Genomic DNA, 19,923 nt, shown 5'->3' with positions numbered 1-19,923 from the left:
ATGAATAGCCTCTATTTTTTGTTTCCTTTGGTGTCTAGGAACCACTGCACCACCTTCCCTCGAAGCAAAGCGCTTTTTGTGTTACTAAGAGGACATTTAACATCCTGATCTCATCTCCCACTGAAGAAATCTTTTGCGTTCTTTACCAATAAATTTCACAGCAAATTATGCTGTCATCTTGCACCTCGCTCTTCTCTCAGAAATTCCAAAATTCACGGTCCTCTTACTGTAGTACATACATACATATACCAAGGCACTTCCCCCAATTTTGGGGGGTAGCCGACATCAACAAATGAAAAAAAAAAAAAAAAAAAAGTATCTCTACTCTCTACGTTCCTCCAGCCTAACAAGGGACTCAGCCGAGTTCAGCTGGTACTGCTAGGGTGCCACAGCCCACCCTCCCACATTATCCACCACAGATGAAGCTTCATAATGCTGAATCCCCTACTGCTGCTACCTCCGCGGTTATCTAAGGCATCGGAGGCAGCAGCAGGGCCTACCGGAACTGCTTATTAAAGAGGACGGGGAGCAGTCACTAACCCCCCCCCCCCCAGCTCCATCTCTTTGTTGCTGTCTCACAGGATGTAGATACAGGAGAGGGGGTTCCCAGCCCCCTCGTCCCGTCCCTTTTAGTCGCCTCTTACGACACGCAGGGATAACGTTGGCGCTATTCTAATTTTTATATGCCCCCGCGGCCACACATATCTGATTTTACGTACTGCCTAACACTCACTACACAATGGGCCCTGGCATCTTCAAGAATTGCCAAGGCATATAGTCATGCGTTGTTTTCTTGTTTTGTATTATTTTCTTTTTGCTGGATTCAAGAATCCTACGTTTATCCCTATTTCTGGAAACATACAACGCTGACTGTTCTAGTGCTTTTGATAGCCATCTTAATGTGTTTACCTCTATTTTCCGAAAGTAATCCCAGTCTACTCAGCTCTTATTACCTTGAACAGGTTAAATCTGACCCTCTTCTTGATCACTAATAAGGCTTTTCAAGACCAGAAATATAGACCGACGGTCTTCTTTCCTATTTTACCTGTACTAGGCCATATTTGTTTTAGACATTTTTAAGACATTTAAGTGTCTGACATGAGGCTTTTTTTTTTTTTTTTTTTTTTTTTTTTTTTTTTTTCTTTTTTTTTTTTTTTTTTTTTTTTTACCAGATCTTCGTACTTATGGTATCAATATTTCCCTTTTAAAGTTTATTTCTGACCTTTCATTCAAACACTTTGCATCTGTTGATGTTGTCAACACAGCATTTGTTTCTTTCCTAAACCTGGGGATTATTTTCCGTTGTTGGAAACTACCCTATCTAGTAATCTGTTAAATAAGAGTTAGAGACACACTAAAACTAAATGTTTTCTAGTAGTGTTAGCAACTTCACCATCCTTGAGCTAGGGATGATGGACCTAGGGGAGCATATAGGTCTACCTGTTGAGTCATCAGCAATCATTGCCTGGTCCTCCCTGTCCTAGTTCAGATATATAAGGACAGTCTCTTGGCCATTATCTTGTCTCCTGGCCATTGTCCTATCCCTAGCCTCTGCCACGATCGATCATTAAAACCACTGAAACCTTTAAATGGCCGCTAGTGTATCTCTTCTGTCTATGTTTTTCATGACGATTCAACTCTCAATATTCTTCACTTTCCAGACCTTTTTTTTCACCCATGACGCTCCTTCTCAGATTACTACGTCTTGGTCAATTAATTTTGATTTTGTTAACATATTTGAAGTGGTTCCGTAGCTCACGCATATCCAACGCTCCAAAGTCAGTTTCTTCCTGTTTCCGTCTTCTCTCCTAGCCAGTTCTGTAAAATATTCCGATGAAGAAGGTATCAGTTCTATCCATATTTTGTGTACACAGATTACTTCTAATTCATACTGAAGAGTTCACATTATTCATTCTGCCAAACCTGCCTGTAAATAAATTAGGTAAATCATTCAGATTTCGTGTTTACATCCCAGCTATTACACTTAATTTTGAACTTAATACTCTTCCCAATTTGAAATGTCATTTGTTTTCATCTCTCTATGGAATGAAACAGTGATCTTTCTTTCACCTCATCACCCTCTCTGTCCCAATATGACTTCTTACTGCTTTAGTCACTGTTGCCTTGAATTTAGGAAACGTCTCATCGTCTCAAAGTCTTTTAATGCCTCGCAGGTCACTTTCCTCCTACTTCTAAGCTTTGGAACTCTCTTCTTACTTTTTTTCCAGGCTCCAAAAACCTTTCATCCTTTAAGCTTCCATACTGGTGACTGATTTTCAAAGCCCTTTCCTCTTCGGAATGTAAGCCATTTGCAAATGAATGCGATTGAATTTTACATCTGAGGTTTATTTTATGTCTGATCTTATTGCTGTAATTGCTACTGGCTATTTTTATTTATGCTTATTAACCCTTTTACCCCCTGGCTATTTGGAAATTTCCAACCCTTAACCTCCAGGGGGTTATTTTTTTCCCAGCACATTTTGCAGTATATTATTTTTAAATTGCTCTAACAGCCTTAATTTTTGTCATAGAGAGGTCAGGTTGGTCTCATTCTCTTGTAAAATGCCTGAATTTTCTCAAATAATTATCAAAAATATGAAAAACAAAATTTTTATAGCATTTTTTTTGCAAGGATGTACCGGTACATCCATGGGAATAAAAGGGTTAATCAAACACATTCTTTATCATCTACTTATGAGATCGAGATAGTAGGATTTACTAGAGTTCAAGGATTCAACTTATTTCACAGTTTTTCAACTATTTGTCAGATTGATGTATCAATTTTAATAGTGTTGAATATTTATTAATTCACTTTAATGAATAGCTTTGATGCCACATCAGTGGCAATAAATGCTATTTTTTATGCCTGTAATCGATATTGAGAAGAGCAATTACAATGATAACAAATCCATCCGGTTTTTTGGTTCATACCTTTGAGAGAATTTGCCCTATTCATTGTTCAATATTTATCCACGTGCATATGTTTTTTATTTTATGTATCCCGTTAATTAACGAATATTTGAAACAAAGAGCTTGTATTTCTTACTTTTTGACTCTTATTATTATTATTATTATTATTACTTACTAAGCTACAACCCTAGTTGGAAAAGCAGTATGCTATAAGCCCAGGGGCTCCAACAGGGAAAATAGCTCAGTGCGGAAAGGAAAAAAGGAAAATAAAATATTCTAAGAAGAGTAACAACAATAAATATCTCCTATATAAATTATAAAAACTTTAACAAAACAAGAGGAAGAGAAATAAGATAGGAGTGTGTGCTCGAGTGTACCCTCAAGCAAGAGAACTCTAACCCAAGACAGTGAAAGGCCATGGTACAGAGGCTATGGCATTACCCAAGACTAGAGAACAGTGGTTTGATTTTGGAGTGTCCTTCTCCTAGAAGAGCTGCTTACCATAGCTAAAGAGTCTCTTCTACCCTTACCAAGAGGAAAGTGGCACTGAACAATTACAGTGCAGTAACCCCTTGGGTGATGAAGAATTGTTTGGTAATCTGTGTTGTCAGGTGTATGAGGATAGAGGAGAATATGTAAAGAATATGTCAGACTATTCAGTGTGTATGTAGGCAAAGGGAAAATGAACCGTAACCAGAGAGGAGGATCCAATGTAGTACTGTCTGGCATCTTCGCATTTATAGCTTTAAATTGAATTTCATATTTTTTTATTTATAAGAAACGATATTCGACGTCAGAATGCCAGGAAACTCAAAATCACTCTATCAATTTATTTAGTCTAAAGCTGACACTATATAAGAGTTCTTCAGCTTCACTGTCTATTTGCAATAGCAGGATGATTAAATACGTATTTATGGATAGGTATATCGCCTAAATGAATTATACAATGATTAAAATTATTATTATTCTAACTATAGTCCATTTCTTTTAGCGAGTCATATTTGCACCGACTCGCAACGGTGCCCTTTTAGCTCGGAAAAGTTTCCTGGTCGCTGATTGGTTAGAATGATCTTGTCCAACCAATCAGCGATCAGGAAACTTTTCCAAGCTAAAAGGGCACAGCTGCGAGTCGGTGCAAATATGACTCGCTAAAAGAAATGGACTATAGTAGTGGTAACGCGTTCACCTGGCTCTCTTATGGCAGCAGATCGATCCCACCCCGGAACCTTGAGTTTAAGCTGTTTACTGGGGAGGCCACTGCTGTGTTTGAACACCTCATTGGGGAGTTGGTCTCGTCCGGCTGACGTTCTGGGGAGCATCTATTCAGATGATACTGGAATTCAAACCAGGTGCTTTTATCTTTGAGAGTCAATGTGAGGGTCATTGCTATTGTTTATTTCTTTTACAAACTGGTATCATAATGTTTGCTTTTGAAGGAAATTTGGTTCTAATGCTACACAAAATCCGCCATATAGCATTCTCGCACTTGGTTCCGGTGAGTAGTAGTAGTAGTAGTAGTAGTAGTAGTAGTAGTAGTAGTAGTAGTAGTAGTAGTAGTAGTAGTAGTAGACACTAAAAGAATATAATTACATGAACACAAATAATTTAGAGATAATCTTTCTGGCATCCATATTTGATATTCCGTCCTTTTGTGTTCCTTATTTCGAAAGCCTTTCCATTTCATAGGTTGGTAGTATTGTTTACTATTTTCCTTTATTCAAGGGTTTAATTAGATCATTTTTTTTCAGCGTCATTCAGGACTCCACTTAAACGAATTAATTATAACCTTGTTATCGAGGCAAATAAAAAAACTGATGGAACCCTGTGTGACAGTAGTCCCCCGCCTCTCTCTCTCTCTCTCTTTCTCTCTCTCTCTCTCTCTCTCTCTCTCTCTCTCTCTCTCTCTCTCTCTCTCTCTCTCTCTCTCTCGATTATGAATTTAGAATGACTGCACAATTCGACTTACAGCGTTTTGTGATGGAAATTTCTATATACGATGATAGCTTTTCCTGTCTTTTTTATTCCCTATTTGATTTTGTTTTTCCCTTTAGTTTTGACGTGTCTTAAACTTATATCAGATATTAGTATATTTATCCTCGAAATTAAAAGGAGACAAAACTATATATATGCAAACATTTTATACAATTTATTTCAAAACAAATGGTTGTTTTTTGTCATATTGCCAACAATACAAGATTATCTCTAAATCATTTGTGTGCATATAATTATATTCTCTTAGTGGCTACTACTACTACTACTACTACTACTACTACTACTACTACTACTACTACTACTACCATTATTGTTGTTGTTGTTATTATTATTATTATTATTATTATTATTATTATTATTATTATTATTATTATTATTATTATTATTATATTGAACCTCTTGTTTGTTATACTTTTAATGATAGATTAGCAGAACAGGAACTGGTTTATCATCTACTACTGAAACGTATTTCATTTGTGTATTTAAGATATATATATATATATATATATATATATATATATATATATATATATATATATATATATATATATAGCCAGTTCGTAAGGTAGGGCTCACTCAAGTAGATTCAAGTAATGTATGTAAATTACATAAGACTTTCGTCATGCATTTAACTGTATTTTTCATTCAAGTCATTATATGTAAATTTACGTTATTTTTAAGAATTAACTTTTTTTATTTCACATATTTTGTTACGAAGACTTGTGTAATCTCGATTAGGCATGTTGTATGACCCATATGAGGTATGAACAAGAGGTATTACGTCATGGTTATAGTCCCTCGGCATAGTGGACTTTGGACCTCAGGTTTCTATTGCTCTTCAACCATGAGTTTTTTTTAATTAAAAAAGGAATTTTGGTCAGAGGAACTTTATAGTTATATATCCAGCGGCCACCACGTCTCAAGTGTTTATCAATGCTATCCTCCCAAATTCCCTCGGGAAGGTAGATGTCCCTGGTTCTCTCTCCCCTGTTTGTGACAGGTGCTACAAGGAGATAATTCCCCAGGATCCACTCGCTGGCTGGACTACGAATTGCAAAGTTGCTAGAGGCCGTGTCTGACAGGGAGAGCCAAGCGATCTTGAAAACGGCTCTGTGAACTTTAACTTATGTTTTCTGCACAGTCCCTCAGGCCCTTAACTACACCTTCTTTTTAGACTTCTACTTTACCTTCATTTTCCGCTTCTTTTCTACCATGTTGTGGTCAACCATCTTTTACTTCATACCGTAGCTGTAGAGTTTCCTTCACAGCAGACAGCACATCGGTGTTCAGTGGTCTCCAAGATGCCATCGCCGGGCTGTATGGCCCACAATCTAATAATGATATCAAATAAAAATATCCTTATTTCATCCCCACCTAAAAAAACACCTACAAATCTTATTATTATTATTATTATTATTATTATTATTATTATTATTATTATTATTATTATTATTATTATTATTATTAGCCAAGCTACAAACCTTGTTTGAAAAGCAGGATGCTATAAGCCCAAAGGCCCCAACAGGAAAAATAGCCCAGTGAGGAAAAGGAAATAAGGAAATACTCTGCAAGAGAGGTTTAAGAACAATAACAGCATTAAAATAAATCTTTCATATATAAACTATGAAAACTTCAAAATAATAAGAGGGAGAGAAATAAGATAGAATAGTATGCCTGAGTGTACCCTCAAGCAAGAGAACTCTACCCCAAGACAGTGGAAGGCCATAGTACATAGGCTATGGCACTAGAATTGTGAAAATACAGCTACAATTATGAAAATATCTGAAAGTGAGTAGGATAGGCAAGCAAGAATGAAGTGCAGAATTTTACCATCAGCTGGGTGCATTCAATCTTATATAAAATTATGTAGAATTTCAAGATTTTAATCCCACCTTACCAAAAAAAAAAAAAAAAAAAAAAAAAAAAAAAAAAAGTGAATCTTCATCAAGGAACGAGGCATACTATAGTCCATTTCTTTTAGCGAGTCATATTTGCACCGACTCGCAGCGGTGCCCTTTTAGCTCGGAAAAGTTTCCTGATCGCTGATTGGTTGGACAAGATAATTCTAACCAATCAGCGACCAGGAAACTTTTCCGAGCTAAAAGGGCACCGTTGCGAGTCGGTGCAAATATGCCTCGCTAAAGGAAATGGAATAAAGTCATACTTCTTCCCTCTGCTGACACCATTCGTAGAATATACCCCTTTGGTGTCCAGAATGGATTACTGCTTTCACAGCTGGTATTACTGCTACTCCTCCTGCTATTTCTGCTGATGCACTTCGTAAAATTGATAAAAATGCTTTTGATCACGTGTTTAAAGGCGGGTTTACAAGGTCGAACGCGGTTCGACAGACAAGTGTTTGAAGTAATGTTCGAACGTATGAACGGGGTATTAGGTTGTCGAACACGTTCGTCGAACTGTTCGAAGAAATTCTGCTATAGCCTGACTTTTTTGAACGGGGCTTCATTGTACACAAACCTTGTGCATTTTCGTCTGACTCCATCTCTTCGAACCGTTTTACAATCAAGTTTGACAACCGGGTTCGATGAACCGTTTGACCGTGTAAGGGGCTTACTAAATAATGAGTTACCTTCTACAATGTACAGGTGTCATGCGTCTCTTTAGCTTCCCGTGAAGTGTACTGGAATGAATGAAGCCGACTGTACATGCCACTAGGAATTTGCTCTGAACCCCTATGATCAAAGCGAGATTTTAAAATGGCTAGAATCGATATTATTATCTTATCAAGCGCTGATATTTTATCGTGTTGGTGTGTGTGCGTGTTTTTTTTTTTTTTTTTTTTTTTTTTTTTTTTTTTTTTTTTTTTTTTTTTTTTTTTTTTTTTTAGAAAGAACACTTTTGCCTTTGCGTTTACTTTGTGATTAAAGTAATTTAATCAAATGTATGGAAGATACAAATTATCACGGCACAGAAATATTATCATATGGCCAGCAGGTTGCATAAGACAAATACACCACCACAGTAACAATAATGATGATAGTAATAATGATTATAATAATAGACTATAATTATTATTGTTATTATTATTATCATTATTATTATTATCATTATTATTATTATTATTATTATTATTATTATTATTATTATTATTATTATTATTATTATTTTAACACTAAGAAGAAATAAACGGTGGTAATTATAATCTATAATCTTTTCCAATTACAGTATCTTATTTGTAATTTTGATAACGTAATTAGTTAGCCAGCTGACTGATGTAAGAAAATATTGAAGATTCGTTAATAGTATTAAATTATGTTATAATTACTAGAGCTTTACATGCATGAAGTTTTTATAAACCACATTTCCAATTTAGGTAAACCCTTAATATTAACTGAACTCAATTTATTATTCCTTCAAAATAGTACAAATCAGTATTACTTGCTTATAATTGACTTGCATAATAATAATAATAATAATAATAATAATAATAATAATAATAATAATAATAATAATAATAATAACATAAGCAATGGGAAAACCTGTTGTACAGTAGGCCTCATCAATGTCGGTACACTCCAGGAGGAGCTAAAGAGACGTCTGACACGGATAGTTTGTACCACATGTGTTTCATACACGATCTCTCCCTCTCTCTCTCTCTCTCTCTCTCTCTCTCTCTCTCTCTCTCTCTCTCTCTCTCTCTCTCTCTCATATAATAGGAAAACCTGGTTAAGCTTGCCATCGTATGTTTCATATTGTTTGAATTTTTTTGACATTGTTGCTCTCAAATGTTTGCATATAAGCTCGTTATCAGCTGAATAAACCTCACTTGCATTCACCTCGCCTCTCTGTTAGAACATAACAGCTATGTTGCCACAAGCTGTACATTGTAACAGGTAGAAGTCATCTGTACTGTACACTAGCTGCCTAATCAACTTTTTGTCCTTTTCTTTGTTTTTTTTTAAGATATTTACTTTTTTTTTCCGCTGATTAGCTATAGACTTCAACTCTTTTCCTGTAAATTTTAGAAAACTTCAGGTTAATTTCAATATGCAATTCTTAATCGAAACGTTAGTTATCAAGTCACATTTGAGATTTAAAGAGACGTGAAATAATTACAGAAGTTATTACTAGGATGATAAAATCCCTTTTATCTACAAGAAATGTTCTGGGTATCTTACCCAAACAAGTCTCTTCAGAAAGCGTCATCATAAGTAAAGGGAAAAACACTTCTCTGTGGTTCCTAAACAGTATCTTCCTTTCAGTGCGTTTTCAAAATTGCATTTGAGACTTCAAATAGGTAGGCTATCCAGTCATCTGCCAGCAATCCTTTGTTTGCAAAACAAAGGTCAAAGACGACTAGGGCGACCATTATTAATTACTGTTGATAGAGACTGCTAGTTATCTAGACTAATAATGTAGAAGTTAGAAAAATTAGAAATGATCGGGGGAGAACAAAAAATACAAAAGTAGATGATCATTTTTAATACAGGCATTTTTTTAATGGGATGCGCTGTTTTTTAATACAGGCATTTATTTAATGGGATGCGCTGTTTTTTAATACAGGCATTTACTTAATGGGATGCGCTGTTTTTTAATACAGGCATTTACTTAATGGGATGCGCTGTTTTTTAATACAGGCATTTATTTAATGGGATGCGCTGTTTTTTAATACAGGCATTTACTTAATGGGATGCGCTGTTTTTTAATACAGGCATTTATTTAATGGGATGCGCTGTTTTTTAATACAGGCATTTACTTAATGGGATGCGCTGTTTTTTAATACAGGCATTTACTTAATGGGATGCGCTGTTTTTTTAATACAGGCATTTATTTAATGGGATGCGCTGTTTTTTAATACAGGCATTTACTTAATGGGATGCGCTGTTTTTTAATACAGGCATTTATTTAATGGGATGCGCTGTTTTTTAATACAGGCATTTACTTAATGGGATGCGCTGTTTTTTAATACAGGCATTTATTTAATGGGATGCGCTGTTTTTTAATACAGGCATTTACTTAATGGGATGCGCTGTTTTTTAATACAGGCATTTACTTAATGGGATGCGCTGTTTTTTAATACAGGCATTTATTTAATGGGATGCGCTGTTTTTTAATACAGGCATTTAATGGGATGCGCTGTTTTTTAATACAGGCATTTATTTAATGGGAAGCGCTGTTTTTTAATACAGGCATTTACTTAATGGGATGCGCTGTTTTTTAATACAGGCATTTATTTAATGGGAAGCGCTGTTTTTTAATACAGGCATTTACTTAATGGGATGCGCTGTTTTTTAATACAGGCATTTATTTAATGAGATGCGCTGTTTTTTTAATACAGGCATTTACTTAATGGGATGCGCTGTTTTTTAATACAGGCATTTACTTAATGGGATGCGCTGTTTTTTAATACAGGCATTTACTTAATGGGATGCGCTGTTTTTTTAATACAGGCATTTATTTAATGGGATGCGCTGTTTTTTAATACAGGCATTTACTTAATGGGATGCGCTGTTTTTTAATACAGGCATTTATTTAATGGGATGCGCTGTTTTTTAATACAGGCATTTACTTAATGGGATGCGCTGTTTTTTAATACAGGCATTTATTTAATGGGATGCGCTGTTTTTTAATACAGGCATTTACTTAATGGGATGCGCTGTTTTTTAATACAGGCATTTATTTAATGGGATGCGCTGTTTTTTAATACAGGCATTTATTTAATGGGATGCGCTGTTTTTTAATACAGGCATTTACTTAATGGGATGCGCTGTTTTTTAATACAGGCATTTATTTAATGGGATGCGCTGTTTTTTAATACAGGCATTTATTTAATGGGATGCGCTGTTTTTTAATACAGGCATTTATTTAATGGGATGCGCTGTTTTTTAATACAGGCATTTATTTAATGGGATGCGCTGTTTTTTAATACAGGCATTTATTTAATGGGATGCTCTGTTTTTTAATACAGGCATTTATTTAATGGGATGCGCTGTTTTTTAATACAGGCATTTATTTAATGGGATGCGCTGTTTTTTAATACAGGCATTTATTTAATGGGATGCGCTGTTTTATAATACAGGCATTTATTTAATGGGATGCGCTGTTTTTTAATACAGGCATTTATTTAATGGGATGCGCTGTTTTTTAATACAGGCATTTATTTAATGGGATGCGCTGTTTTTTAATACAGGCATTTAATGGGATGCGCTGTTTTTTAATACAGGCATTTATTTAATGGGATGCGCTGTTTTTTAATACAGGCATTTACTTAATGGGATGCGCTGTTTTTTGATACAGGCATTTACTTAATGGGATGCGCTGTTTTTTAATACAGGCATTTACTTAATGGGATGCGCTGTTTTTTAATACAGGCATTTATTTAATGGGATGCGCTGTTTTTTAATACAGGCATTTATTTAATGGGATGCGCTGTTTTTTAATACAGGCATTTATTTAATGGGATGCGCTGTTTTTTAATACAGGCATTTATTTAATGGGATGCGCTGTTTTTTAATACAGGCATTTATTTAATGGGATGCGCTGTTTTTTAATACAGGCATTTATTTAATGGGATGCGCTGTTTTTTAATACAGGCATTTAATGGGATGCGCTGTTTTTTAATACAGGCATTTATTTAATGGGAAGCGCTGTTTTTTAATACAGGCATTTACTTAATGGGATGCGTTGTTTTTTAATACAGGCATTTATTTAATGGGATGCGCTGTTTTTTAATACAGGCATTTATTTAATGGGATGCGCTGTTTTATAATACAGGCATTTATTTAATGGGATGCGCTGTTTTTTAATACAGGCATTTATTTAATGGGATGCGCTGTTAAATATTTGCCGTAAAAAGTGGTAAAAATGCTGGAATAAATGTTGCCAGGCAATTGCCGTCTTAATAACGGATATATTTACATAAAGGAGTGACATTACGGTCTCCAACTCGTAACAGATAATAACGAAGTAGGGTAAAAATTACGGTCGCCTGTAATTTACTGAAATACGGCTGAGAACGGTATATTTTTACGTTAAATTTCAGATTAAAATTACGGGGTTTTAATAGCGTACTTACGCAGTTGTGAAGACAAAGCTTTATATTACGGCCTGTGCAATAAGAAAATTCCACTTATTTCCTAAACTTGTAAAAAATCTGCATAGATTGATCAAATATAGACATCTAATTGGACTTATAAATAAAAGGAAGTAACTATAAATATCAGCTGTGATCTTTCTCTGGCCGTTGTTTCACTTACTGTTAAGAATCCAACGTCTGTTCCTTTTCCTATTTTTCTTTTCCGTTGTTCTCATCAATAATAATCTTTGGTGTTCATCCAGCGCTCATTCATGCACCCATGGACATTATCCTGTGCATTTCTTAAATCCAACGTAAAAAAACTATTTTTATTTTCTGCTGTCTCTTGCCGAAAGCATGATGCAGATGTATAAGAACATCTTTTTCCTTTTTCTTGCTATCTTTGATAACGACAAAATTCATCTCTTATAAATTCTCATTACTTTTAGCCTGTGTTCAATAACAGATTCCTCGTCTTAGTAATCTATAGTTTTTTTATGTTTTTGCCCAATTCTATGATTTGGTATTTAAAAACCCTGATCTCGAATCATTCCATGTTTGTAAAGTCATAACCATTGCTGTGAAAACCTGTGTTCCTGTCCCATGTTTTGACCAGTCTTGCCTTTTAAAAAGTAATCAATACTTTATTTTAAAATCCATAGTTTTCCCTTATTTGAAGGAAGCCATTTTTCTGAAAGGTGTCTTTTATCGAAGAAGAACTCTGGCCCTTTGCCTTCATATATCACAACAGCTGCTCTTGGTCCAATTATCCTCTTCTGTAAATAAAAAAGAAAAGTGGAAAATTCTACTGAAGTTATTTCTTTCGTGTTGTTGACATCATCAAATTCAAAATTGGAAAAGTCCCGGCCTGGTGATTGCTAGACTGGGGTTCGAGTCCCGATCAAGCTGGATAGTTTCTTGTAGGGTCTATAACCTCACCATACTTGTGAGCTAAGTATGGGGTGCTTGGGGGAGCCTATAAGTCTACCTGCTGAGTCATAAGCTGCCATTACCTGGCCCTCCCTGATTCTAGCTTGGGTGGAGATTGGGTTGGGGCGCTTATTATTATTATTATTATTATTAAGCTACAACCCTAGTTGGAAAAGCAGAATGCTATAAGCCCAGGGGCTCCAACAGGAAAAATAGCCCAGTGAGGAAAAGAAACAAGGAAAAACTAAATATTTTAAGAATAATAGAATAAATATCTCCTATGTAAACTATAGAAACTTTAACAAAACATGAGGAAGAGAAATTAGATAGAATAGTGACCCCGAGTGTACCCTCAAGCAAGAGAACTCTAAACCAAGATAGTGGAAGACCATGGTACAGAGGCTATGGCACTACCCAAGACTAGAGAACAATGGTTTGATTTTGGAGTGTCTTTCTCACAGAAGAGCTGCTTATCAGTCTCTAGGGCATTGTCCAGCCAGCTAGGGCATTATCACTGCCCCTTGCATCTGCCATTCATGAGTGGGATTTAAACCCTCAAACTCCTTAATGCCCTCAGATAAGTAGGATAACAAGGAAAGATGCTAATACAGGATCACTGGAAAACAGACCACAAAATTTACTGTAGGTTTTGACCTTTGATACAAGTAATTGATATTGTTTCCAAATAGTTTCTTTGGGTGAAGTCGTTAACAGGGATTACTTCGTCTTCTCTCGACCACTTAATCCTGTGATCCGAGTTGAGCCAATTGAAACCGAGTCATTATTAGTGTAGGCTTTTGAGACTCCATTTTATGCTGTTTGTTTTTATAGATATACATAATCATACACACACACACACACACACACACACACACACACACACACACACACACAATATATATATATATATATATATATATATATATATATATATATATATTTATATATATATATATATATATATATATATATATATATATATATATATCATCATCATTATCATCATCTCCTCCTACGCTTATTGACGCAAAGGGCCTCGGTTAGATTTCGCCAGTCTATCTTATATATATAAATATATATATATTTATATATATATATATATATATATATATATATATATATATATAAATATATATATATTTATATATATATATATATATATATATATATATATATATTATATATATATATGTGTGTGTGTGTGTGTATGTCTGTTTGTGGTGTTTGTGTCATATATTGAATCTCTCTCTCTCTCTCTCTCTCTCTCTCTCTCTCTCTCTCTCTCTCTCTCTCTCTCTCTCTCTCTTCCATTATCATCATTGCTGACCATTTGAAAGGTAGCGTGTCGCAATTATTTAGAATTTTAATTGCTTTTGGTCATTTGCTTCTGTTATAATGAGTTAAATCAATCTCAGTTTATTATAGTCGATTTCATTCTATTACGTAAGCCATTGTTTCCAGATCTCTGTTTTGGAAGATTTGTCATTGCAGATATCCTTTCACTAAGTTGCAGAAGTAGCGCCACTTTTAAGTGCCATCTGTTCTTTAAAAGTTCTACTTAATTATTATTATTGTATTATCTCTTCTAAGATGTCCGCAAATCCCTCTCTGGTTGAGAGTGGTCGGATCCAGTCCGCTGTTGCGTAGAATGAATATCCTGTACACACAGATAGAGATAAAAGACCGTTTTTCATTTATCCTCCGATATATTTAGTTTTGTGTCCGTGAATTTACGTTTTGATTATGTTTAACTTTTTTTTTCACCGGTAACTCAAGAAATGAAATACGTTTTGTATGGGAGTGTCTCTTTTCCTTACATGTTGCTGTTGTTGTTATTATTATTAATATTATTATTATTATTATTATTATTATTATTATTATTATTAGTAGTAGTAGTAGTAGTAGTAGTAGTAGTAGTAGTAGTAGTAGTAGTAGTAGTAGCCAAGCTACAACCCTAGGTGTAAAGGCAGGATGCTATATGCCTAAGGGTTCCAAGAGGGAAAAAACACCCCAGTTTATTCTCATATCCATGTTGCTCTTTTTCTGTCTCTTAGTATTATTCCCATCATTATTCTTTTCATAGTTCTTTGAGCTGTAACTAGCTTATGCACATAGGCTTTAGTAAGGCTCCAAGTGTCTGAACTCTATTTGGAAAAACAGGATGCTACAACACCAAGGACTCTAGCAGGAAAAGCACCCGAGTACGGAAAGGATATAGTGAAATGGCATATAAACTATATATGAGAAATCACTAAAATCCATTAAAATCCCATATGAAAATCAAACTGCAAACTCGATAACAATTGATTACTTTCAGCGTACGTATGTATTTAGATGTTTGATTGACAATAGTTCAGAAACTTTATATATTATAAGAGTTATTGAGACATGGGGGTAATCAGAAATACTTGAGCCATCACAACCATATTTACTCTGTGAAGTAACCTTACCAATGTTCCAACAAATTCAAAAGAACCTCTTTTGGCTAACTTATTGACAATTTAAGAGTTAGGTCATTAACTATCAGCATAATGGTTGAATGAAAATGCCATGTGGGTGGACAACTCCAAATTCATCGAAATCAAGTAAAAGATTCTTAATTTCCCTGAACTGGAAACTTTAACGAGTCGGATTGACTTCAAGAAAAAATAATTGAGGACGGTTGAGATTTTCATTATTCTGCTCCTTATCAAACGCCTTTCCAGAATATCGTTAAAAGAATATAAATTGATAAAATACACAAAAAAAAGTGTACTAGAGTGCATCCTCGTAAAAGTGTGATGATAGCAAGGCTTTCAAGAAGTTAAAACTTTCTCGTTTTCCAAGTGATTCGATAATGTGGATTAGAAAATTAACGCGGAACTTCCCTTACACCCATATTATCTGCGTTTTAACGTCTTTTGACAAAACTTCTAAATATATTTACGGAAGGTAATCATCTGTTTCCTCGTTTGCAATTTGCCTTTCATAGAGGCCTTGGAGCATGTGATGCTCTTCTTACAATCTCCAATGCTGTACAGAAATCTCTTGATTGTGATTAGGAAGTTCGTTTAATTAGCCTTGGTTTTAGTGCTATCTTTGACCGTTTTAACCATGAGGCCCTTTTTTCAAACTCAAAGGTTAGGAGTGGATGGGTCTTTTCTTAGCATCATTACTGAATTTCTAATTAATGGGTTGCAAAGAGTTCTTGTTGATGGGCACCATAGTGAGTATAGGAATGCGATATCTAATGTTCCTCGGGGTTGTGTTCTTGGCCCATTACTTTCCATACTATATACACATGACATGTGGTTTGGCCTAGAAAACAAGCTTGTGCATATGCAGATGATGCTACTCTTTGCATCAATTACATCCCCTGAATGTAGATCTGGGGTTGCTGAATCCCTTAATAGAGATCTAGCTAATATTAGTATTTTTGTGTTGAACAGACTGACATAAGTCTCTTTATAATTTATATATGAGAGATCTTTTTTAATGTTGTTACTGTTCTTAGAATATTTTATTTTAGCTTTTTATTTCTTTTCATACAGTTTGTTTATTTCCTTATTTCCTTTTCTCACGGGGCTATTTTCCCCTGTTGGACCCCTTGATCTTAGAGCATCCTGCTTTTCCAGCTATAGTTGTAGCTTGGCTAGTAATAATGGTAAAATTAATAATAATATCACGCTGTGTGATACGCTAAATACCTTGAAATGTAGTAGGTTGACCAGGACACCAGCCACCCGTTGAGATATGACCACTAGACTGGCCAGACAGTACTACATTGGATTCCTTTCTCTTGTTACAGTTAATTTTTTTCTTTTCCTACATATACACCGAATATTCATGTGTATTCTTTACACATTCTCCTCTGTCCTCATACACCGGAAAACACCGAGATTACCAAACAATTCTTCTGCGCTCAGTAGGTTAACTGCTGTAATGTAATGGTTTAATTGCTACTTTTCCCTTGATAAGGGTCGGAGAGACTCTGTAGCTGTGGTAAGCAGCTCATGTAGGAGAAGGACACTCCAAAATCAAACCATTGTTCTTAAACCTTAGATAGTTCCATAGCTTCTGTACCATGGTATTCCGCTGTCTTGGGTTATGTACCTCTTGCTTGAGGTTACTTCACTTGGAAGGATATGTTATGTACCATTCTAGACGAAGAATAAGAGCCATCGAAAAGGAACATCAGCAATGACAACAGGAAATAATATTACTTTACTTTACTTTACGGGATTATTTCTCGCCCTCCGTCAGACACTAAAAGTCTGTTCAGGCGGGCTTTGGTGTGTGAAAAATAATTTCTCTCCAGTTAATATTTTGCTCTGTATCTTACCAGTTATTTCGCTAGCATTTGTATTCAGGCTTAATAGTTTTCAGGTCACTATTATAACACTTCCTAAAAAGATAAGTCTTCAGGTTTTTCTTGAAAGCTGCCACATTTTTGCTATTCTTGACATCGAGTGGAAGGTCATTGAAGAGTCTCGGTGCAGCATAACTGAACGTTTTTCCTCCTATTGCATGATTCACACTAATTTCGAATAGTCCATGTGGGTCATCAGATGAAGACTACCAGTGTTGAGTTTTCTCCTTAAGATCATAAGCAGAACATGACTGGGCGAGTTCAACGAAAGCAATTAGAAGTGGGACCCGTGCGGGTGCTCCATCATTGCAGTTATTGTGTCAGAATTCAAATTCACCGAAGGTTTAAAGGTCACTCATGAATGACAGAGGTAAGGGACTGTGCCAGTGCCCTAGAAATTGACCATATTATTATATGATTAACACCCAAGCCCCCTCTCCATCCAAGCTAGGAACAGGGAGTGCCAGGCAATGGCTGCTGATAACTCAGCAGATAGACCTATAGGCTCTCCTAAACACCCCATCCTTAGCTCACAAGGATGGTAAGGTTGCAGATACTAAAGGAACCAGACTGAGACGTTACCAATAAGGCCACTACGGCCATGGAATGGCTGCTGATGACTAAGAGGGTAGACCTATAGGCTCCACACAAAGATGGGAAGGTTGCAGGCACTACAAGAAACTATCGAGCCTGTCTCGAACCCGAATCCAGCAGATCGTCAGACAGGGACATTGCCAATAGGAACTTGGCAGAAAAGATAACCCCTTTTTTCTTTCTTTCTTTTTTTTGCTTTAAGTACATTTTTTCCCTTTTTGGCAAAATAATATCTCTCGAATAATCATGCAATGACGAATTTATCAATGAGAAGAATTATTTGTTTAGATTTTTTTTTCAAAGAAACGCCAAGTAAAAGTTACCTTAATTGTGTGATAGCCTATTGTGCTATTTTCACTTCATTTGACATTTAATCTGCAACATTTTGATCTTTGATAATTAGTACTCTCGGGTTTTTCACTGTCTCTGATATTCCGCCCTCTATATTAATTCATTTCCATCGTTTTAATAATAGACTTCAGGCTGTTGTTAAACCTTGTAATACAGTATGAACTGTTTTATTCTCATTCAGTTTAGGTTATTATTATTATTATTATTATTATTATTTGCTAAGCTACAACCCTAGCTGGAAAAGCAAAATGCTATAAGCCCAGGGGCCCCAACAGGGAAAATAGCCCAGTAAGGAAAGGAAAGAAGGAAAAATAAAATATTTTAAGAAGAGTAACATTAAAATAAATATTTCCTATATAAACTATGAAAACTTTAACAAAACAAGAGGAAGAGAAATTAAATAGAATAGTGTGCCTGATTGTACCCTCAAGCAAGAGAACTCTAACCCAAGACAGTGGAAGACCATGGTACAGAGGCTATGGCACTACCCAAGACTAGAGAACAATAGTTTGATTTTGGAGTGTCCTTCTCCTAGAAGAGCTGCTTACCATAGCTAAAGAGTCTCTTCTACCCTTACCAAGAGGAAAGTAGCCACTGAACAAATACAGTGTAGTAGTTAACCCCTTGAGCGAAGAAGAATTGTTTAGTAACCTCAGTGTTGTCAGGTGTGTGAGGACAGAGGAGAATCTGTTAAGAATAGGCCAGACTATTCGGCGTATGTGTAGGCAAAGAGAAAGAACCGTAACCAAAGAGAAGGATCCAACGTAGTACTGTCTGGCCAGTCAAAGGACCCCATAACTCTCTGGCACTTCATTCACCTGCTAGCATTCCTTGTTATATTCATTATTTTTGCCATAATAGCTTTAATGTTGTCCACCTGAGTAAAGTTTCACTTTATGTAGAATTTGATATTGTTTACAAAATTATATAAAATTGTGTGTTTTTAATAGTTCAGGTCTAATTGTAGGTCATTGTCTTATTGTACTACGCTTGTCAGAGGGCACAGTACATTATTGCAAATTTAGATATACATTTCTTTACATACTAGATTAATCTTTTTAAAAAATCTATTTTAATCAGTCAAGTGTTGGAAGTAATAATGTGGAATATTTTCTATTAGCATATTTCAGAAAATGATACATCACAGAGCTCTTTGTCGCAGTATTAATGAGAATTTCAATCGATTACTTTAAAATTAGTTTTCTAATCCTCAGAAGTTGAAACGTCAGTCATGTAAAAGAGAAACTTCTGACCAGGGTTGCCAGGTTTTCTAAATGAGAAAAGGTCAATTTCTAATCAACAGAGGCTTTAAAAGGTCAACCCATTAATAGAAAAAGGTCAAAAATATAGTATTTAAGGGCCGGCTTTTTTTCATATTACTAAAGGCCAACCTATCTAAATACAAAAGGTCAAATTTGAGTTTTTTTTTGGGCCGGAAAAAAGGCCAAACTGGCAACCCTGCTTCTGACCTATAAAGAAACTGTGTTGCTTCTTGGCACTGTTTCTTGCATAAAGAAATATGATTTAAAAAGTAAAATTTAGTTTATAGTAAATTTTAGGAGGGTTAAGCACAAAGTGGTATTTTTATTTATAGAATTTATGTTTTTATATTTATTTTTTAACCTTTTTGTAAATTAATTTATTTAATCAGTAATGTAAAAGAGAAACTTCTGACCTATAAAGAAACTGTGTTGCTTCTTGGCACTGTTTCTTGCATAAATAAATATGATGAACAAAGTAAAAGTTAAGTTATAGTAAATTT

The 19,923-nt window shown here is 35.2% G+C and overlaps 1 protein-coding gene across 1 annotated transcript in view; it reads left to right on the top strand.

Moving 5' to 3' along the window:
- LOC137630373 (UPF0764 protein C16orf89 homolog) overlaps window positions 1-19,923 on the top strand; it is a 163,335-nt gene that overhangs the window by 51,908 nt on the left and 91,504 nt on the right. The gene's annotated exons all lie outside the window — the stretch shown is intronic.

This window comes from Palaemon carinicauda, chromosome 38 (assembly GCF_036898095.1).
Source record: "Palaemon carinicauda isolate YSFRI2023 chromosome 38, ASM3689809v2, whole genome shotgun sequence".
Taxonomy (NCBI): Eukaryota; Metazoa; Arthropoda; class Malacostraca; order Decapoda; family Palaemonidae; genus Palaemon; species Palaemon carinicauda.
The sequence above is the reverse complement of the archived record's forward strand: the minus strand, read 5'-3'. Positions and strand labels throughout refer to the sequence as shown.